Raw genomic sequence first — 6,000 nt, 5'->3', positions numbered from 1 at the left:
AACAGTGATGTTATTAGAATGTTTTTGTTGTTATCGTTTTATTTGTCTAAAGTCAAACATCCACTCCTCTTGCTCTCCAGTATCTTACAAGCCCGGTGCTGGCCCACACTGCTGCAGGAACGGGACAAAGAGATGATGTTACAGTCTGGTTTCTATGGCAACAGAGGAGGGGTAATGAAAACCGAAATGTTGGAAACACCCATTCTGACAATTGTGACATAATTCAGGTTATTACAAGGACGTAACTACCAAAGAAGCAGAAGTGTCATTACCCTGCAGCTCATGTCGGCAAAAAGCTACACTGCACATTTCTCTTAGTTGGGCTGCTAAGAGGAAGGAAACACGAAACACACGCACGCACACACACACACACACATACACACACACGCCTCGTTTTCTGCATGTAAAATGTGTGTGTTCTTTAAAAGCCAGTGGTTGGCTGGTTTTCCGGACATGATGTGGTTGAAGCTGTCATCGTAATGGAAATTCATTGCTGTAGCTATGGTAAATCGAGTTTTCTGCCTGTGCTGAATGCATTAGTCTAATGAGATGTTTGCAGCCGGAGAGCAGGGCTGCTGGAGACGAACTGTGAGCTACTAACACACGGGTGGAAGATTAGCTTTTGTAATACTCGGTTTGCATGTACCGAAAGTCATCTGTCTTCTGAGTCAACATTCCCGGCCTGGTAAAGAACCTGATCAGGGCTCTGGTGAACAAGCCGTAGGTAAGGGAGATGCACAATCGGAGGGTGTGCCGTTGACACAGGATTCCTTCTCTCTCTACTGTCATCACGACAGGTTATCTGGTTCAGTTTATCTGGGTTGCATGCCTACCTCTACGGCAATGCACGAGTGCCCTGTCCTAAAACCACTGAGGCCAGCAGGTAAACTTCAGTTCCTCCTACTCAAAACAAAAATGTTTGATTTCTTAACCAGATCTTAGAGAGGAAGATGCAGGATAGAATTATATAGTTTATGAATTTGGGGTACGTACACATTCACTACTCTTTAACTGCATTTAAATATATAGAAAGTTGTTTTTTCTCCCCTGAATGTGAACTCAAATACCTGTGGGGTTTTTTTGGGTTTTTTGTGGTTTTTTTTTTTTTTTTTTTTTGCATGATGATTTCGCTTTGCTTTTGTTTTAATTTAAAAAGTGTTTTATGTCTTGGGATAAACGTATTTACTAAAATCTAATTATTAAAATTGATGTGTTGTGAACATGCAAGAGTACTTTTTAAAATTGGATTTTATTATTTATATCCCAGATGGAATATTTTACATGTCTTTGTACTGTTTTTTTTTCTTAATTTATCAAGACAGATGAGAATACTATTTACTGCTAGTTGCTGGTACTGGTTAGTTTTGGGGAAAAAACCAGGTGGCTGTGGAATGTCAGGATCAGTTTTCCCAAGTTCAAATACAGAGCTACCTTCTTCCCAGGTGGGGTGTTGTGTAACTGGAACGGGGCAGCATGAAGGTACCTCTGCAGCTTGCTTGCCGAGCAGAACAGGACAGTGGATGAGGGTGGTGTTGGCTGTAAGTCATTTGAGCGATAGTTGAGGTGCTAAGTCAAAGCCCTTTCTACTACCTATAATATAATGGAGAGGTGACTCATGGTGTTGTCTCCGGATTATATGACAGTACTCAAGAGGGTTAGACAATCACTAGCTTTCTGAGAAAGTGGCTTTGGGTTGGTCTCAGACCCTGTGGTACTTGAGAAAGTGATCCAGGCTTTTCAGAATCGAGCCGTTGTACACTCTTGCGTTTTCCTTTCTTTTCAACCAGAGGAACCATTTTTGAAGAGTGAGAGGCATAGTTGCTTTTATTCTCAAGACTTAAAAAAACATAGACTATTTGAAGTGAAAGCATAAAAATAACTAAGAAGGAATTTATAGCGTGGTAAAGTAAACGATCTAGGGGTACAGTAGTTGTGTGGAGCATTTTTGTGTTGCTTGGTAGAACGAGCCTGAAAAAATGAGGTGGGGGGGGTGGTTATTTGAGCAACAGCACCTGGGTGAAGATTACCTAGAAAGACAGTAGTGATCATCTAAACTCAAATAAAACATTAACGTAGGAACTTCAGTTTTAGGGGAGTTGTTTGGTGGCACCAGAATCTTTACCTTTTAAACATATGTGCGACAGATATTTTTGAAAATGTAACTATGTTTTCCTTAGCTCTTTAAACTGTGTATGTGGACAGTCTCTAATATTTCGGGAAGTTTATCAGTCGGCTTGCTTTATAGAATCACAAGTGCAAATCCCACAAAAACCAGTTCTTCTGTGTGTAACGTGTTTCAATTTCTTCGTGCCTCCAAAATTACTTTTATTTGGCTGCAAAAAAAAAAAAAAGTAAGTGAACGATAATGGAAAGAATATAAAACAATAAGAGAAACGAGTAAATCGCTTTCGGTCCTTTATTTGCTTTTGGTGGTATGTTTTCAAGGCAAGTGAAACCAGCAGAAACAGTTTCACTTTCTGGTTCTTGGCTTCTGGGGGGCTGGGGTGCCAGGGCCCTCCAGCAGCAGGTAAGGCCAGCAGACCGGCTGCTAGAAATCAAGTCCGCGCTGGGACACCCCACGGGGCTGTGGTCCTGCTGCAAGAACCTTTACGCTGGAAATTCAAAAAAGTAATGACTTTCTCAACGTTAAGTAATATTTGCTTATTGTAAAAAATTCAGTCGGTGCCTCAAAGCACAAAGATCGAATTTAAAATTTCTTACAACTCTAAACGATGTGAAAATCACAAGCAGACTGCGTTAGACCTCTCTCATAACGTGGTGGATTTATTTATTTTTTAATCTCCATTCTGGATCGCAAACACTTCCAACAAATTTAAGGCAACATTACTGAAGTTCCCTGGAATGAAAAGAAGGAATGCTCAGAGAGGAATACCCCTTCGTACGTTGGGGGAGTAACATTTCCGAGGGTGTTGCAGATCTGCTGACAGTTTGGGGCGCTCGGAGGACACACACCGCACCCACATACGCTCGCCTTCTGACACCGTTGGGTCCGGGCAGAGGTGGGGCAGGCGGAAGCTCGGAACTCGCTCCGGCCGGTGGGGGTAGGGGGCGGCTGAGCTCCGCGGGGCGTCGTTCCTCGCCGGCGTGTCCCCCTGGAAGCCTGGGCATCACACTGACGCCAGCCAGGTGGCCGGGGCGTGCCCCCCGCAGTCCACGCGTCCTGCAGGAAGCGGGAGGCGACGCTGCCCCGAGTCCGGTGGGGCTGGGGGCTTCAGATTCCAAGCACCTCCCGTTTCGGTCTGTGCAGTCGTCTGCCTCCGAGCCTTATGCTTTTTTACTCGGGGATGGTGAGGTGGAGAGAAGAGCGAGGAGGGGAGGAGTGACTCTCTTCCCATTTAACGACCGAAGGGCATAACATTCGGTCTAACATTTTGGAGATGAAGTTTGTAAAAGCGGTCCCTTTGGGTGGGAGCACACGTGCCTGTTCATTTTGGTGGGCACATTGGACCTATCTAGGAGGGAGCTTTGTTTAAATACCTCCTTGGGCATCTGAATCCAGCGATCTCCCAAAAGGCTGGTTTGAGATTTGCACGTTTTTAATGTTTTTGTTGTTGTGGTTGTTGTTGGTGCTTTGGAAGGCAGGTGAGGAGAGATGAGGGGGCTTCTTAACAGCCCCTGGGAGGAAAAAAAAAAAAAAAAACCAAATGGTTTGGTACCTATATAATGTAATAGAAGCCACCGCTGTGTCTAGTAAATTACTCTAAATTTTAATTAATGAGTCACAAAAGCCACACCATAAGCTTTAAAAATTACCCCTTTATCAATAAGGTGATAATTAACTTTCTCTAGAATTAGCAATTCTCTCAGCCCCGGGCAGTATGCAGCCTAGTAAGTTCTCTGGAATGCTGCCAATTTTAAACAATTGGTCTTTTGGCAAATCTACTGGATTTTAATTCAAACATCGATTGTGACATTTTCCAGCGTGGTTCAAAGACCATCAGGATCACCGAAATCATGGTAAAATTTCTGATTGCAAGGTTGGCTCCAAATGTTTGGGTTGCATTGGAATCTGTCGCTTTTTCTTTTTTCATTGTCCGTTTCCACCTTTCTCCCCCAAACCTCGGCGTTTGCAAGAACGCCACACTCTCGCTTCTCCTATAAATCTCTGCTAGCATCTCTGCTATAAATCGCTGTGGCCAATCCTGCATTTGTTGGTTCGCACATACTGGGTTCGAGTGCTCTGCCTGCAAGCCCACGAAGTCCTAAGTGTTTTTTCATTGTTGTATTCATCTCGGTTTCAGTTCCGGCAAGGGTTCTTCCCTAGTATTTCTGCAGGCTCTCACCCCGCGGTTTGTCAGACGCCGAGATTTAGATTGGGACTTGGAGGAGAGGAGGTACAGACAGAGGGCCATTCGGGATATGCTCGTGGCCGTTTGAAATTTGGCTAATTCTGACCTACGTATGTTAATATCTGAAGAGGTACAGGAGCACTGGGCATTTCAGAGCATCCGGCTCCACGATGAACCCCCCGCCCTCCCAACCCACACACACACAGACACACTCCAGCTAGTCACCGGTGGGTGATGTTTAAGGACAGCCTGATGAGGGATGCTGCCATTCGGCCACAGTGGCTGGACAGCAAGTGGTAACGAGTGCACATCACTCCTCTGGAAGTCAGACCTCTCTCCCCTTCCTCTGGGTTCTTCGAATGTTAGCATTGGTGGACTCTTGCTTCATGGAGCCGAGAGCCTGGCTGCGATGAGGTACTGGTGATAAAGTTTGCTGCCGGTTCAGCTGGCAGTGCTGACACAGCCAGGAGCATCCTTGTCCTCAGGAAGGTGGGACGGAGGTGAGCGGCAAGCAGGGTTTGTGCATGTGGGAATCGGTCAGCATCAGAAGAGGCACTTTGCCACCACGGAGGAGATAAAACACCTCTTGCTTCTTGCAATGATCACCTGGTGGACTACTATTTTAGGACCCAGAGGAATTTATTACCCAGTGGCAGTTCTCCTTTTGCATTAAGCTGAAAAATCATTCCACTGAGTCTGTGTGCCACCCTGGAGTAATGGGAATATATTCTGAGATCCAGTTGTAGGTGGGCTTCCCTGCGATTGCTCTTGTTACTATTTGGCCAGTTGTGTTTTATAGAATCTGGCGGCATAGACAGGTGAACCTCTCTTTACTCTCCCACCAACTCAGGCATGTTCTACCTAGATTTTTATTTGTGAGGGAGGCAAACGTGCATCTCTTTTCAGCAGCTGCCTTTATGGGTCAGATAAATGGGACGTGGTCCCAGCTTTGCTGATTTTCAAGAAGGATTGCATAGTCCTGCAGACAGGCTATGCCAGCCCTTTGGGGAAGGGGCTTGGCTGAGGAGTGGTGGCCTTCCTTTCTCTATAAGGCGTATAATTTAGAAACAGAGTGGAGTTGGCTGTTATGAGGAAATTGATGTGCCGGGGAAAAATAGTGTCAATGCTATGCTTTGCAAGGTGGTGACGTTGTCTGGTTAGTCCCGTGATAGTGACTCAACTTTTGGGAGCTGAATATTTGGTAACAAAAGCCTTTGCTCTTTTGCTCTCTCATTACAGAGCAAAAGCCATCATTCTTTCAAAACAGAAGTATATGGCTTGAAATTAATCCTAAAGAAACACGCAGCCTTTCATGAGGATGGGTACTCAACTTGGGAACAAACACTGGGCTGGCAGAGCAAAGAATTACCCTCAATGGGTCCTGGTCCAGCCATTGGAAAATGGCACTTAACAAAGAGGTCCTGGGATAAAACCCAAAGGAGAGACCCTATTCCATGCCCCATCCAATGAGTACTTAACCATCCCTCTCCCTCTTATTTCCCTCCCCTGCTGCAGTTCAGAAGGGACTCAATAATGGCCAACAGTTAGCATATGGTTGTCAGCTTATAGACCTGCTGGGTCATTTCCTTTTGGATTGAAAGAAAGGTTTCCTCTTTTCCCTTTCACATTTGTCCACAAGTCATCCTGGGACATCATCGTCCTGATGAGAAAACCAGGACCGAACACCAAG

General features: G+C 45.2%; 1 protein-coding gene across 2 annotated transcripts in view; it reads left to right on the top strand.

The window, feature by feature from the left end:
- The first annotated feature begins 489 nt into the window (after window positions 1–489).
- Window positions 490–6,000, top strand: part of SCML4 (Scm polycomb group protein like 4) — a 124,817-nt gene continuing 119,306 nt past the window's right edge. The window contains exon 1 of one of the 2 annotated variants that reach the window (XM_019831047.3): window positions 490–724. The gene's annotated coding sequence lies outside the window, so the exon portion shown is untranslated. The remainder of the gene's footprint in view (window positions 725–6,000) is intronic. The other variant, XM_019831049.3, reaches the window with a different exon arrangement.

This window comes from Felis catus, chromosome B2 (assembly GCF_018350175.1).
Source record: "Felis catus isolate Fca126 chromosome B2, F.catus_Fca126_mat1.0, whole genome shotgun sequence".
Taxonomy (NCBI): Eukaryota; Metazoa; Chordata; class Mammalia; order Carnivora; family Felidae; genus Felis; species Felis catus.
The sequence above is the reverse complement of the archived record's forward strand: the minus strand, read 5'-3'. Positions and strand labels throughout refer to the sequence as shown.